Source organism: Sciurus carolinensis, chromosome 10 (assembly GCF_902686445.1).
Source record: "Sciurus carolinensis chromosome 10, mSciCar1.2, whole genome shotgun sequence".
In the NCBI taxonomy this organism is placed as follows: Eukaryota; Metazoa; Chordata; class Mammalia; order Rodentia; family Sciuridae; genus Sciurus; species Sciurus carolinensis.
Genome location: NC_062222.1, coordinates 107,577,274 through 107,593,994, shown reverse-complemented (window position 1 = coordinate 107,593,994; position 16,721 = coordinate 107,577,274). Strand labels below are relative to the sequence as shown.

Sequence of the window (16,721 nt, the reverse complement as noted above, 5' to 3'; positions counted from 1 at the left end):
CCCTGCTGACGACTAGGCCTTAACCCAGGAGGACAAACTTCCGGTCTCTGAAATGGTTAAGAGAATCTAGTCTGTGTTAAGTCACTAAATTTATAGCATTCTGTAACAGACATGGGCAACTTAAACAGGAGACAAGTAGAGAAGAAGAATTTTGAAATTCAGCCTTGACAGAAATAAAAGAGGGGCTGGGGAGATAGCTCAGTTGTTAGAGTGCTTGCCTTGTAAGCACAAGGCCCTGAGTTCGATCCCTAGCACCCAAAAAAAAAAAAAAAAAAAAAAAAAAAAAAAGAAATAAAAGAAACTGACAGTAAAACATACCAGAGCACTGGAGCTACGTCACAGTTGGTAGAAAGGAGATGATGAAATCAGACAGTACATACAACAGGGGCTGTCACATTCATCTGAACATAACTTAAGCTACAAACCCAAGAATCGTGGCAACAGGAGGCAGGAAACATGTAATGTGCAAGGAATTTCCCCCTTTTCAATGCTGAGTTAAGTAGTCAAGCAAGTACTTATTTGTTCATTCATTTAATATTTGTTTATTAAGCATCTATTATGGGATTACTCAGAACATTTATCAGAAGCATTTATACAGTTACACCAGGAAATGAGTGCTACACATCTGCCTAGCTAATAACTATCTAAACCAAAACATTATCGCGTAAAAGCACTTTTCATTTTTGTCACCGCTGCTATGCACTAAAGCAAATTACCTATATCCACTTAGCTGTGATCACTCTGGTTTAAAAGCTCTTTGTCTTGGCCTATTTGCAGATACTTTACGCTTTTAAAATCCCAAGGTTAAATACTACTTCACTATCCATTAATTTTCTGAGTTTTATGTCTTGAATACATTTGCTGCCCTTGGCTGGTTCTCCCCAGAGCCAAACTTCATCTGCAGTTCTCGTTCTCGAAAGCAAATATAATAGAATTCTTGAACTAGGGGTTTCTCAACTATCAGTCAGTCCAGCTCCTCCGTTTACAGGAGTCAGAAGGGAGACTTGGGTTTAATGACTTGTCCACAACCCTGAACACAGTAATAAAAGGGCTAGGGCGAGACCCCAGGCCCCCCATGTCCCAGTCCAGGGATTCTCCCACAACCACAGGCCCCCTGTTCCGCAACCCAGAGTTCTAAACCCCAGGGCTCTGTCTCATATTTTTAATTAACTTCCATAAGCTGCTGCCACAGGAAGAGCCTGGCCACTTGTCCCTTCAAAGAACCACACTTTTTAGTTTGAAATCAATATAAATTAGACACAATGAAAAGAAGTCACACAAAAAAGTCACACAAAAGTCACATAAAAGTCCAAGACACGTTTTCTATGTTGGCTCACACATATTTAATACAGCTGATTCTGGGCCACCAAACAGATAAAGAGTCTCGATTTTAGGGGAAAGCAAGGAAATGCAAACTGTGCAAACAACAAATGTTTCACCTATCAAACTGGAAAGTGGTTTTTAATTTTTTTGTTTTGTTTTCAGAGTGTAAAGAAACGGGTGCCGCTTTACCAAAGGAGTGTGCCCCAGGGAGGAAGCGCCCTCTCCAAGGGCAGTCTGCGTATGCACAGCAACGTCTTTCAGGAGCTAAGCAAACTGTTCAACTTAGAGATTTCACTTCTAAACTTATTTAAGGTAAAAATGGAGAGTTCAATTTAGAAGGACAGCAAAAGACTGGAAATCTCCAGAATGTTAAATAACATGCATTATTGTTAATTATTGGCATATCTGTGCAGGTAATTAAGTATAAAATTACATACTAACAAAAAATAAATAATATCAGAAAGATTCATGCTGAATCAGGTATCCAAAAACCAGGTTCCAAATGATCATAAAGATGCTTAATATAAAAGCTCAGATACATGAATAGACACACAAAGACTATAAAAACACATGCAAAACCCTACAGATAGGGGGATTTTTTTATAACTTTATTTTACTTACTTATTTTGTATGTGCTACTGAGGATCAAATCCTATGCCTTATGCACTCTAGGCAAGCACTCTACCACTGAGCCACAACCCCGGCCCTAAGATAGGTTTTTGTATGTACTTTTTGCTACTTTCCAGAATACATGGATTTTCAGTGTTATTTTTAAATTTTCATTGTTTGAACCTTTCTCAACTCTTACATCTAAGGCACATTCATGGAATTTTATTACTAAAACCATGAGCCTCCCAGAGACCCCTGGGCAGATGATCTTGCAAAGCTGCCACCACACTAGGCAAAGCAATGCAAAGAACCCCTCTCCTGACCACGTCATGTCCTGGCCATTCTGGGTCACCAGACTCACCTGGCTGTTAAAGATCTTGAGCACGGCTCCCAGGCTCCTGGTTTTAACTCAAAATCCGAATGTTTCCTTATACCCCAGCTGAGTGCGGAATACTGACCCTCGCCCGAAGCCCCCGGCTCTGCCCAGGCTCACCCTCTAGGCCAGTGCTTCCAAACTGACAGCTGGAACCAATGCATGGTTTTTGTCTGGCTGGTTTTTTGGCACTATGTCACTGAGCCGAATCCCCAGCCCTTTTTATTTCTTATCCTGAGACAGGGTCTCCACTAAGTTGCTTAGGGCCTCATTAAATTACTGAGGCTGGTCTCGAATCTGTGATCTTCTTGCCTCAGCCTACTGAGTCACGAGGATTATAGATGTGTGTCACCGAGACCAAGGCATGGAGGGAGAAAGTCAGCTTCCTGTCCTAACCAGCAGTTATTGATCAAAAGAAAAATTCCCCCTTTCTACAAGGGGTGTAAGTCTCCCTCTGGAACATCCCATTAATCAGTGCACCACAGGCCACACCTGCTGGGAGTCTCTTTGAAATGGACTGGTTAGCAAAAGATATTTATGGGGCGGGGGTGTAGCTCATGGGGAGCATGTGTGCTTTGTACCATGATAAAAAGGGTTTACAATCCTTGTGGAGTAAATATCATGTATATTATCCTACTAGTGTCAATAGAGAGAGAATAAATAAACTTATTAAGAGAGGACACTGGAAGTGTAGAAAAGGATTCAACAAAGTGTTAACAGGTAGTCATTTCTTGGTGTGCAGGGTTAGGATAACTGATTCCCTGTTTTATTTTAATTTCTTACTTTATTATTTTGTTTTAAAGTATTATTACCATTCCTGAATTGATTGTTACTCTTCGTATGTGAAGCGTTATCCTAGGGTCTTCAGTTGGCCTGTGGTTACTGGGTTTAGTTGAATGAGAGAAGAAAACCAAGACAGACATCGGGATCCTTTCTGGCTGAATCTTTTGGGCCTTGAAACCCATATTACCAAAAGCAGCTTTGTGGGGAACTGGTTAAGTGGGTGTCACTTAAGTAAATGAACACCAGGTCACTACACAGCAGCTGGGCGTGGGGGGACACGGATGGGGCAGGGCCAGGAAAACCTAGGCTAAAACTGTAACCATTCTAGCAGGTTCCTCTATCCTTTCAAGTCTCAGTTTCATCGTTTCATCGTTTGTGCCAAGGAGACAATGAAGGCACTTTTCAAGGTTAACCCCGTTTGAAGCACAACCCAGCCAGTAAATAGAGGACCTGGCGTGTGGCATGGGGTGGCGCCTCAAACAAGACCATGGCCTTTCAGAAGGAGGGAAGTCCAGGGAAGCAATCTCCTGTGCCTGCTACAGTTTAAACCTTGTGAATGGCAATTTCTTAAGAGTAAAAAGAAAGGAAATACCCACCCTCTGAGTGGGAGGGAGGGAAAGGCAGAGAGAGCCTGAGGTGACAGCCCCTGGTGCCGCATCTGCTGCGCCCTGCCGAGTCCCTGAGGCCTGGGCCCACACGGGCCCTTTGCATGTGCTGGGAAGTGCTTTACAGGGGCCTGCTGAGGACAGTTACGATCCAGTCCCAACCCCCAGCCCAAGGTGACTCACAAATATCTGAGCATCTAGCGTAGAAGAGGCACTGTCCTCACTCACAGAGAAAGGAAACCAGACTTCAGGGTCAAAGCTCAAAGTACACACATATGCCAAGATTTAATTTGGGACACAGCTTCAGGGGGGGAATTAAATCTCTTACATGGAGCTGCAGGAACCTGTGCTTCCCAGCTGGGAAAATAGAAAGCTCCCCAGAAAAGACAGGCAGTTCTGCTGCACCCTATAACAAGAGCAGGATTTTAGCAGTTATCAAAAAGGACGGATCTTCATTCCAGGGAGGGAACAGCATGAGCAGCCTGAAGCAAAGGGTGTGTGTAGCAGAGCAGCCAACAGAGGCTGGCATGGGACAGTAACTAACATGTGATAAAGCAAACAACAAAATAACAAATTGTTATTCATAAGGAAGGGAAAGGGAAAAGAAAATGTGGAGGACTCCAACAGAGTGAGCTTCGGAACCAGTCAGGATGCCCTGAACACCCTCAGTGGGGACTGGTGTGATAAGAGATGTTCCTCAGTCGGATTAATTTGGCCATTCTGCAAAATCAAATATGTACACAGAAAGGCTGCAGGCCAGAGGTCAGAGCTACTGCCCCTGGCCAGACCCTGACAGCCAAGGTCATAGCCATAGCTGTGGTGATGCAAAGGAATGGACAGGCACAAACAAAAACAAACAGGGATGCAATTATATTGGCAATTCCTGGACGACTTTCAAAACTCCAGTCTTAACACAAGCACAACTATGTACAAAGAGTCTGGAAAGGTCAGCTCTAGCTATTTACTTATTTTGGTGCTCACTGGATGCCATTTCACATTCCACTAAAGAACGGCACCCTGTCCTGCAAGAAGACAGCACCCAAAGGTAACCATGATCCCCAAACAGAAGAAAATCAAAGCTTAAATTTGATACATGACCCTCAAAAACAGCCCAGAGTGCAGCAGTGTGAACTGCCAGTCCTTGACTGATGGCCCTGACCACACTGAGGGTAAAATTATAACTCTACAGATTTTTTTTTTCCTGAAATACTTTCCTTTCTCCAGGGTACACTGTGACCTGTTCAGAAATGGGCCTGGCGCAGAGGCCCTGAGTCATCCTAGCTTTCTTGTCTCATGTGAGAGCAGACAGAGTGGCTGAGGTTAAAGGCTCCTACAGCTAACAGTGGCCCCGGCAGAACGTGGGTTGCAGGTTTCAAAGAGCAAATCTTATTGAAAAGTCGGGAGAAATGAGGTAAAAGGAGGGAGGGAAAGAATCCAAAACAACCCACACAAAATAAATAATGGTGGCAATGGATCAGGATAAGGATCAACTGAAAGCAAGCAGAGCTGGACCACCTTCTAGTTCCAGGGAAGGACATTCCAGCAACATGTAATAGGACATGTGCTACCTGGGAGAAGCAGCCACGCCCACTTCCCAGGTAAAAGCAGGTGCAAGTGACAGGTTTGGCAGAGGCCTCAGGCAGCGATCGGAGCCATCTCCAATCTGAGGACAGCTAGATGTGCCAGGCCCACGTAAGGGTAGGAAAGGACAATTTCCCCCCAGAGAGCTCTAGGTAAGAAGCGAGCAGGTGAAAAGAGCTCCTTGCAACTCCTGGAAGGCACAGCTTACCTTGGAGACCTCCAGGAAGCTCTGGAAAGGCACCTGGCTAACAGGGGATGGGTCAGTCCCCAAGATGTTCACATATGTGAATTTCCCAGATAAATCTACCTCTTCTATTCGAAAATTCCAAACATTAGAATACTAACCATTCTGAAATTGGAATTTCTTCAAAATATATTAGAATAAACCACACGAAATTAGCATTTTCACAGGTCAAATACTAACAAGTCACACAAATCCACTGCAATTCATGCCCTCCAGCTTTCCTCTACGGCAGGTAGGCAAAGTTTTCCAAATGGGATCGCAGACATTTTAGGCCTTACGGGCCACAAGACAAAAACAGAGATTATGTGGGTATAGCCATTTAAGATATAAAAATAAAGTAAGTTCGACTCCTACAAAAACAGGCATCAGCTGGATCTGGCCCACTGGCCATCGGTCATCCACCACTATTCTATAGCATGCAGGTGTAAACTTTAGTCTGTAAAGCTAAGGAAATTGCTGGTTTTAGAGTAAAAGTATAATGCCCTTGGCGATATTACAGGCTTCATGCTGGAAGTTGATCTGAATCTCCACTGTTACTGGTAAGCACTTGCCCTCGCTATTCAAACGCCACTGCTTTGAACACCTGGTTCATTTTAGAAGCAATTGTCTAGGTGAGGGGCTTGAGGGTGCTTCTAACTTTTCTAGGAAGAAGAACACTGAACTGTATACAGAAATAGGAATGAAAGGTGATCATGAAAAAATATAACCAGAGAAAGGAGCAAAAGCACTGTAGCAAATGACCCGGATGTACGCCAGGTGGGCCAGAATTCCAGAGGTGCAAAAGGAAGCGACAAACACAAAGGACCACCCACACAGCTAGCCCAGGTTAAGAGACTGAAGGGAACGAACACAGTAAATGAGACAAACTGCCCTTTCCATGAGTGAAGGAGACCACAAGATGGGAAGGAATCCCTTTTCCTAAATTGATAGGGGGTAGAGACAAATGGAAGAACCACAACCCCCCAAAACACGGCTGGAAGAACCTGAGTGTCCTGAGGCACCGAAGAGCCATTACAGAGGGACCTGTAAGGATCCTTCAGAGAACGCAGAGAAACAGCCAAGGCCTCTCCTGCGGATGCTCGCGGAGCAGAGGCAGACCGGAGGACTTCTCTTCTGGGTCCAGGAATTTTTTTTTTCTTTTTAATTTCAGAGGAATTAAAACAATCACTGGGCTGTGTTTCTAATGCACGGCATTACTATGGTTTCAAACACCTACATATATTGTGATGAAAAAAGAACAGACTTTAAAAAAAAGCCTGTATGGGAATGGGTGCATCGAAACAGAAGAGGAAGGTGGCTGATCTTCTGGTTTTACAGGATCACTTGATCATGAAAATCCTAATTTAAATAACATTTCTCACCATTTAATATTAAAAACCTACCCTAGAGCAATCCATTGCCCTGCATTCCTAAATACTCTCATTTAAATCTTACAAACCTTCACTGGCTCAGGCTCAGTACCCTGCCACAGTCCACAATGGAGAAGAGAAGGGAGGGGGAGAGGATGGGGACACGCACAAATGAGCACACAATCCCATACGTACATGAGCTTCCCAGGTGACAGTGAGCCTCCAGGTACCGTCTGCCCATAGCGACAGTCAGCACATTAGCAGGGACCTCGACAGCTCCCAAGTACTCAGGAAATATTGAGTTGGTTAGCTGTGGTGGGGAAGACCAAAAAAAAAGGAGAAACAAAACAGAGACTTAGGATAATGATCGCACTTTTTTCATTAAAATGCTAATGATGACCACAAATTTCCACACAGCCATGTTTATGAATTATTCATGATCAAGTGTGAAGTCTCCTGTCACTACAGGCAAACATGGAGCTTGCTGGTGATGAGCATGTGTCCCTGGAGTGGGACAGAACTGCAGGTCACTGCGGGTCCCTGGGTTAGGGCTGGTCCTCAGTGGCCCTCTCTAGAAGTCTGGGTGATCCCACCCACTTTCTCCTGATGCCTCTTCATCTCATTTATGCTAATGTCCAAGGACAGCACTAGATGGTTCTTTGTTGTGGCACCTGAACTAATATTCTGTAAATCCCCTAAAAGCTTAAAAAGAAAGAAGGAGATTTTCTGCCTTGGAGAGACTACACATCAAATTGATTAAAATTTTTTTTCATAGATATATAACATAAATATGGGGCTGGGGTTGTAGCTCCGTGGTAGAGTGCTTGCCTAGTATGTGTGAGGCACTGAGTTCAATCCTCAGCACCACATAAAAATAAAAAAATAAAATAAAGGTATTGTGTCCATCTATGACTAAAAGAAAATTAAAAAAAAGAAGTATAACATAAACATAAAAGAGCACGCACACACACAAGTGCCAGTTCAATGAATTTTCATAAATTCTGCATGGCAGAGTCCCCTTCATGGTCCCTTCCAAAGGTAATGCCTATGCATAAATCACTTTGCTCATTTTTATAGACATCAAACTGATTTGCTGTCATTACTAATTTTTAGCTTAAAAAAACCAGGCTGACTTAACTATATGTCAAGCATTGTACTAAGCACCTGAGCTACAAAGACGAATAAGACCTCCATCACTATCTTCAAGGAAAGTGAAGCCTAGAGAGGCCAAGGTGCACACTCGAACTGGGCCCTGCGGGGCAGTGGAATGAGTGTAAAAATTCGCGTCAAGCCAGGGCACGTAGCCCAGAAATGGAGACGTCAGGAGGGCTTCCAGGAAAATGGGATACCTGTGCATCCTAAGGCTGGGGGACAAGATGACAGAGAAGGCACAGGTAAGAAATTACACGAAGTAGGTGAAGCCAGAGTGTGAGCCCAGGAGGAAGCTGGGGTTCAGAGTGCAGCCTTGTACACCTATGGGAGGCGCTGACTTTATCCTGGTTGCAGACAACCACGAATGGGTCGGGTCTGTTTCAGATGCAGTACTTGCTCTGGGTGGATCTGCAGGGGGCAGAGCAGAGCAGGAGTGCAGTGGGGCCAGTTTGGTTGTTAGAGTCAGGGCAGCGGAAGAAGGCAGGACACGGGAGAGAAGGATCAGTACTTGGAAACATCCAGAAGCTAAAAGCAGAACAACTTGGTGGGCTCTACGTGGATGGATGGTAGTGACAACTGAGGCAGAAGATACAGAAGGAATAAGACAAAAAGTCTAGTGTGAGGCATTAGAGTGTAGAAGAGTCAGACAGTGTGTGCCTAGATATTCTTTTGTTTTTTAAGTTGCAGATGGACATAATACCTTTATTTTATTTATTTTTATGAGGTGCTAAAGGTGGAACCCAGTGACTCAGACATGCTAGGCAAGGGCTGTACCATTGAGCCACAACCCCAGTCCACATCCAGATAGTCTTGGGTGTGACGGTGGGGAAGAAATCTGAGCAAAACATAAAGGCACCTAAGGGGATATCACACAGACAGCAGCAGAGACCACATCAGCAGGGGATGTCACTGGAGGAACATGGCTGGTGGTTACCGGAAGAGCAAAAGCAGAGCCCGAGAGAACAGGAACAATGACAGAACAGGCAGTGGGAAAAGATCTTTTGAAAAAAACCAGCAATGGTAGAGAGGTACCATGGGGTACAAACTGGTGAGCAAGATAAAAAATGAAAAATATACCACTGGATTTGGCATTGAAGAAATCACCAGTCACCTTAATTGAGGACTATTTCAGTGAAGTGGAGGAGGCAGAAACAACAGATTGACACAGCAAGGTGAGGAGATGGATGGCTTCACAAGAGCTTAAGTGCTCAGAGAAGGACATTCCTGTGAATTGAAGGAGAGAGGGAAAGGCTGAGGGAAGTACCAGCGGGAGGAGGTAAGGATTAATCAGATCTCAAGAGGCACAGAGAAGGGTCAGGTGTACAGATGAAGGGGCTGACCTTGCAGAAGGAGGAGAATCCCCGACCCTCTGATATTACCAGGAGCATAGAGATAAAATCTAGTTCTAGTCAGTTCACAGTTAACACACTGGGAAGTTGGAGGCAATAAACCAAATGACATCAACATTCTTGAAAAGAGCCAGCAAGGCTCTTTTGGGGTGACAAGCAAATACTTGGGCGATATAGATCTTGAAATTCTTGGCTGGCATGCTACCCCCCACCAAAAAAAAAAAAAAAAAAAATCAAAGCAGTCCAATCCTGTTTTAAGGTCAACAAACACATGCCTGTACATATGAAGTGGAACAGGGCATTTTAGGGTAAACACTCATAGAAGAGTATCAAAAAAAAAAAAAAAAAAAAAGTATATAAACAAAAGATTGGAAGAAGACTTGCCCCAAAGTGATCTCAGGTCTTGGTGCAAACTTCCCAAAGATGTGCATATAAGTTTCATTAAGCAAAGACCCCTACCACCGTCTTACGAAGCCTCCTAGAGACATGCCAGTTTAAAGATCCCTCCTAGCATGACTAACCTAATGAACAAGAGAGAGGCAGACGCCAGCAAGCGAAGGCAAGGAGGGCAGAGTGGAGCTGGCAGCAGCTCAGCCCCTACTTTACCTAGCCAAGTGCCTCCTAAGACTGCAGCCAGACCTTCCCACTTCAGGCTCCTCCACAGTTTTCCACCTAGGGTTTTGGTAAATCCAGAACTGGGGTGCAGTGACTTGGTTCTTGGAAGAGATCCCAAAAATGGCAGAAGGAGCACAGTTCCTTAAAAACCTAAGGCAGGGGAAAACACCTTGAAAAGCAGCTTTTATGTTCTCGGGCAGCCTTTGTGATCTCAAAAACCCTCGGGCTGCCTCACGGTTTGTCTCTTGTGTCAGTGATTGAGATCTAGGCCATCTTTGGAACTTGACAGCATTTTAGAACTGGGGTTATTTTCATTGAAGTCAGCCAGGATAGAGATGGTTCCAAAGGCATCAGATGCCAACGAACTGGGCCATTCATCTTTGTATCCCGGGGGCACAGGCTATAGTAAGCAGTCAATAAATGTGGAATAGATCAATAAACCAGTATATAAGTGAAGAGTTTTCACAACTAAGAGGTAAGGAGGCCAATTAAATGGTGACAACAGAGGTAGCCTGAGTCTTCCTTTCCTACCCTGACTGACTCGAAGCAAATCTGTAAATCACATTCAACTGCATTGATTTTTCACAGATGAAAATCTTCATGAATTCATAAGTAGGAAGTTTCAGAAATTAGGAAGACCAGGATGCCCCTTAAATGAAGAAACAGGTGGGTGCACACATTTTGGAGCATTTGAATACTTTACCCGTGTCTGCATGCTCTGTGTGCCTCCCTGGTCTGGCAGCATGGTGCTTCTCCAATGCCCATTCACACAGCAGCCTGCTCAGGTTTAACGGCCGGAGTCACAAGATGAACAGCAATGGGATCATCAGACCTTGCTGCCTCAAAAACTCACCTTTGTTTCAGGTCTATGTCTTTGTCCCAATATATACATTTCTATTACCCACCATGACATTTCTTTTAACACACGAGCTCTGAGACATCACGAAGCATGCAGCACATGTTTTCTATATTACACAGCAGCACATTATATTATTTGTCTGGAAATAACTTTAATGATAGTTTCCAAAAATGCAAGTGATTTTTTTTTAGGAGTATGTACCATGTGACTTTTTTCTGAGTTGTTAAAAAGTATATTGATCCTGAAAACACCAAATCTGATTCTGTCCATCTCATCAGCAGTATCTTGAGAACAAAACACATTTTTGAGATTGCCATTCCTCTTTGTACTCTTGAGAATGTAAAGAGACCAAGATAAACAGTACACTGTTCACTTGAATGTAAGTCATCAAGGAAAGGAAGGGAATATATTCACCAGTCCACAAAGTGTTTAGTGGGCAGCTTTTTAATTACTATATTTATGGTACCATCCATAATATATTCACCCCCACTAATGCTCTACAAGGTCATTAATCCTCAACAAAGACATTAGTGCTTTCCTTCTTTCCTACAAATTCTTATTATGCTGACACGGGGCAAAAATGCCACAAATTCTCTCCAAAACAAACATTTCATGTCGGCAGCCACTAGTTCTATTACCCTCATTAAACTATTTTAAGATATTGTAATATGTCTGCTTAAGTATTTCATGTGATTGACCTAAAACATGAATCTGTAAACAAAATTTATATAAATGGCTTTGCTTAATGCAACATTTTCTCATATAAAAGGTGCTGTAAGCCAGCTACGGTTGATTATGCTCTTCAAAAACAATAATTCATTAAGTTATAATAGTCTGCTGTTATAATACAGTATAATTTCTGCTTTTTAGAAATTTCAAGGAGAACAGGAAACAGTGGAACACACTTATAATCCCAATTATTCCGGAGGCTGAGGTAGGAGGATCACAAGTTTGATGCTAGTCTAAGCAACTTAGAGAAATCTTACCTCAAAATAAAGATTACAAGGGTTAGGGATGTAGCTCAGTGGTAGAGCACTTGCCTAGCATGTGTGAGGCCCTGGGTTCAATTCCCAGCACTGACCAAAAAAAAAAAAAGGAGGGAGTAAGAGAGAGAGAAAAATCTTAGAAGAATAAGACACTGAGATTAAGATTTTCACAACAGCTGAAGGACTATCCATCTAAATATTAAATGGGTTTTAAGTCAACCATCAGGGATTAAACATTTTTTTTCTAAATAAAGAATACAGAATATAATGATCTTTGATGACACAGGACTATCAATAAGACTATCAATTATTCTACTCTGTTGGACCATGGAAATAAAAACTTCGAGGAAAAGGATGTACTAGGCAGTACTAGGCAGGAGCTGGGTACTAACACCAGAGAAAGGGCTGGATGTGGGGTTCCTACCAAAGCCCCCTCAGCGCACACACACTGAGAATCAAAAGGAAGACACTGCTGAACCTCAAACCCTGAGAAAGCACAAAATAAACTTTGGAAAACCAAAGGTAAATCCAAATTACAGATCTGGGTCCAAAGTCAAGGTCTGTGGCCAAGCATAGGCAGGATTTGAGTTGAAGATGAACAAAAGGGGAATCGAGTCAGATTGTGTGATAGGCTTTGTAAGTGTGCTGCTGGTAACTGGGTTTAACCTGCCTGTTAAAGGCCAGTGGCAAGTCAGTTGTCCTCAGAACCTTCTGGAACTCAGAGGGTGTCCGTACCTCCACTCAAAGGCCAATGGCTGCTGGAACTCGGGGAACACTCTATCGGCCTTCCATGGTTTGGTTATTTCTTCTCCCTTGCATCTCATCTCTGCAACTTTCCCAATCTTTCCCTTCAAGTCAGCTATGATTTGGAAACCAAATAAAATAATGAAACAAGAGAACTAAACTTAAAATTCTGAGTGTAGATAAGATCGGAAAGGCACAGTGCACAGACTCTGAACACACACTTGGGCTTCTGAGAAGCTTTTTTGTTTACTTCTTGGTTCTTAAAGAATTCAAATAGAATTGCTTAAGTGGCACTCATCTGAAGTCACTTAGAACAAAGACAGCCAAGCCGAAACCATGCCCTGGGGGTGTTATCTCTAAGTGACCACTGTTATTTAGACTGAAATATAATAAGTGGAGTCTCCAGAAACACAGTGCAACCAGTTGCTCTGAACCATCTATGGAAATGTGGACCGAACTCAAAACCTGGAGAGGGGAGGGTTTTGCCACTGCATAAGAAAGCAGCTTGCACAGGTCATTACTCCTTGACCTCCTTGCAAAGGTATGAATGAGAACAAAATGAAAAGTTCCACAGAGAGACAAACATGAACTTAGGTCTGGAAGGGAAATGGTGCATGACCCCAGGACACAGATCTTCAGAATCAAGGTCACGGGCCTAGTGGTTTCTCTATGACTATCAGCACCCTATGTAGGATTCTCTTTTCAAATTATTCTTGAAAGAATATTGCTTTGGGTTAATAAATATAATGCCCATAACTGCTTAAACATGAAGTTTAAGTACTACTGCATTTCCAGACTGAAAAAAAAAAAAAATAGAATGCAAAATTCTCCATTATAACTTTCCTATTGTGTTTCTTAGCAAATTCTTATCTAAGTTATTTTTTCTTTTTCTATTTTCCTTTGTAGTGTCATTGTGGATCTTTTTTTTTTTTCACTTTAAAATTGAACCCTTGCAATAATAATAACTTACATATCTGTTATTTGATAGTTTACAAGGTTCCTTCATAACATTAATTTCCTTCAAATTATGTCTATTTTCTTCTCTTTATTTTCTCCTGCTTTACTTTCATAAACAGTTTTCTAAAATTAGCAAAAAAGCAATTTAGAAACTCTCTAAAATCAGCAAAGCAGCATGAAACATAACATATAATTCTTTGCAGAGTTATCTAAAGCAAGTTAGACTAATTTCAGTCCACCTATATTATGATACATCTGATTCTTCATGGAAATAATTATTTTCTGTACTAAAAATCTCTTAAAGCTAAAATATAGTGAGAAATGTGTAAATCTACAAAAACATTTCAAAATAAGACTGATAAATCCCTTTATGAATCATCAAAGATATAAAAAAATGGCAAATAAAAGGAATTAGATAGGAAAAAAAAACTGCAGAAAGAAAAGAAAAAGAAATAAAGTTGTTGTTTTAGCTTCCAGTAAAATTCCCATCATCTATCTCATGGGGGCCATTTTCCCCCAAGCTCTGCATTAAGTAATCTGATCATTAAATCTGAACACCACAAGGGATGTGCCCATCTCATTAAAAAAGATGATCATTTGAGCTATGGTAATGAGAAAGAGCGTCTATTTTTGGTTTTAAGGACAGAAGGACTTTCTTCCTGTTGCTCAGAGGCCTTGACACCTCTAGAAAGCCTCAGCACAAAGCAGGAGTCCTAGTATCCACCAGGATGACAACAGGAACCTCACATAGCCATGCTCCCTCCCAGAACCTCCAGACACCCACTCTCAATTTATCAACAAAGAACACGAGGCATCTGAAAACGAAAAATATTAATTATACCATGAGAAGGTAAATTTTTCGAAGAAGAATTCTGTAAACTCCAGGTTAGGAATCAGATCTGATCACCTTATATTCAATGAAATCTTTCAGGAATCAAACCCTTTAAAGCTTGCACTGGTTGCCTTTCGTTTTACAATGGTTGAATAAGGGCCAAGGTAACTTTCCAATAATCCTTGAAACACCTTAATAATGATACAACATTGTGAAAAAGTCAATTGCTATTCTTAAAAATTAGAGCTGTAATGAAATTTATGGAAAATAGCGGGAGGAGAGAGAGTGTTTGGCCCTGATTCTGCTGTGGTGTTGATAGTCAGTGATGGAAGCCCTAGGCACATTATAGAGCCTGAGTTTTGCAAGAGATACTGAATGATTTTGCCATAGGAATGGGGAAGGAGGCCACGATCCAAGGTTCCTCCATAGTCTAATGGGAGCCATGTTCCCTGCGGAGCTGAGGACAACTGAATAGAGTGGTTCTTAGAAAACAATTTATTTTTCCAGCATAGTAATAACTCCAGTCAATCTATCAGGAAATTTAAGAAAGACTTACACAAATAGAATTATTGTTGTGGAAACCCTCAGGGAACAGAGGCCATATCCTTATAATGTTGGAAATGTGATGTCAGGCTTGTGCCTGGGTTTGAGGTCAGACTCAGAATTCATACAGTTAAATGACCCTTTTTCCTATAATGCATTCAACCTAAGAAATCATAACCACACTCAGTTTATTCTGACAGTGAGAATAACAGTCTCTGAATAAAAGTGAAAATAGAGGAAACAAATGAACTCTTCTTCAATGAACCAGACACTGTGTATCCAAATGCAACTAAATCTCAAAAACAGATTTGATTTTTAATTACATGTGACAGATGATAATCACATGCTCAATAACTCCATTCCCTCCTAAAACTGTACTAAGTGACACAAAGTAAGGGTCAGAGATAAACTCAGAAGCAACCAAAGAAGATAACAAAATTAATAGAAAGAATTTTTGAAAAGTGGAAAGCAGATGGGGATTTGATGAGTGAATTTTCAAAGAGAAAATGCAGAGAGAGCTTAAATATATACAAGCTGAAGAGTCAGGACGTAGTTAGCCAAGATGGGGCACAGAACCTCAGGCAAATCTAGTCACACAGTTACAGGTGGAGTGCAGGTTGTAAGGAGGGGACAGGGTGGAGGTGGCATTGAAAAGCCTGCAAGCAGTCTTAAGGAGTAAATCTCCATGTCCTTCCTTAACCGCCCTTGTCCACTGCAGCGGGAGAATGCAGGGGTGCTCTCGGCAAAGATCAAGGCACGAAAGGATCTGGATTCAGGGAGGCTACAAGCAGTGGTTGAGAGGAGGTGCCAACTGAGAAAGAGGACAGCAGGAGGGTCTACACTGAGTGGAGAGCCCCAGGACCCTCCCCTTGATGAGTTTCAGAGGACTAGCCCAGTAGGGAGACTGGAAGTCTTTTCTGGAGAAACTACCCAGCTCAAGAAGGGATCTACGGTTACCGTAACTGGGGGCAAGGGGCCTTCTGACAAGAGGTGGCCATCCCATGCCCAGAATACCAGCTGACAAGCCACATACATGACAATGACATAATATGATCAAAATACATGTGACAGGATCTAAAGTGACAGATGGGAACTTTAGAAGCACACAGAGCCAACACAGGAGAAAACCAAGATTAATAACTCCAAGAGGGTCAAGATCCTGGATCCATTAAGCAAGAAAGAATGTGATGCTGTTAAAAAAACATTTGAGACCAAACAAAGCTCCTAGAAATTAATATTATGACCATGGAAATTTTTAAAAATTAAAAATACACTAGAGGGGTTGGAAGTACACGTTTCCTAAAAGTAAAACAAAAAGATGTTAGGAACATTTAATAATAAATTGGAGGAAAAATTTAGAAGTTTCACATTCCACAAATAGGTATTTCAGAAAATAGAGAAGACAGAAAACAGTAGGAAGAAAAATACTACTCCCACAAGAAAAACCAAAAAAAAAAAAACAAAAAAAAACCCCTACAATTAATGAAAAAAAAAAATGCATACCAAAATTATCATGATGAAACCTCAGAACACTGGAGTATTAAAAAAACAAAAACACTAAAATCTTCCAAAACAACAACAACAACAACAACAACAAAAACAGGCACATCTAAGGTATGCACAAACAGAACAGTATCTAACAGTTCAAAAGCAAAGCTGGAAGGAGAAGAAGGTAGAGGGGCTCTAAAACTCTGAGAAAATAATTACCAACTTTAAATTCAGCATTAATCAATACAAAGGGGAACTAAATAATACTTTCATACAGGCCAGATCTCAGAAAAAATTACATTATGCACGTTCTTTCTAAAGAAGCAACT

At 41.9% G+C, this 16,721-nt stretch overlaps 1 protein-coding gene across 13 annotated transcripts in view; it reads right to left on the bottom strand.

Annotated features, from left to right (window-relative positions):
• Apbb2 (amyloid beta precursor protein binding family B member 2) overlaps positions 1 to 16,721 on the bottom strand; it is a 332,249-nt gene that overhangs the window by 197,961 nt on the left and 117,567 nt on the right. For 12 of the 13 annotated variants that reach the window (XM_047566062.1, XM_047566068.1, XM_047566056.1 and 9 more), the window contains one exon: positions 7,063 to 7,177. The exons of the other annotated variant lie outside the window; for it this stretch is intronic. The gene's annotated coding sequence lies outside the window, so the exon portion shown is untranslated. The remainder of the gene's footprint in view (positions 1 to 7,062; positions 7,178 to 16,721) is intronic. 13 annotated transcript variants of the gene reach the window in all.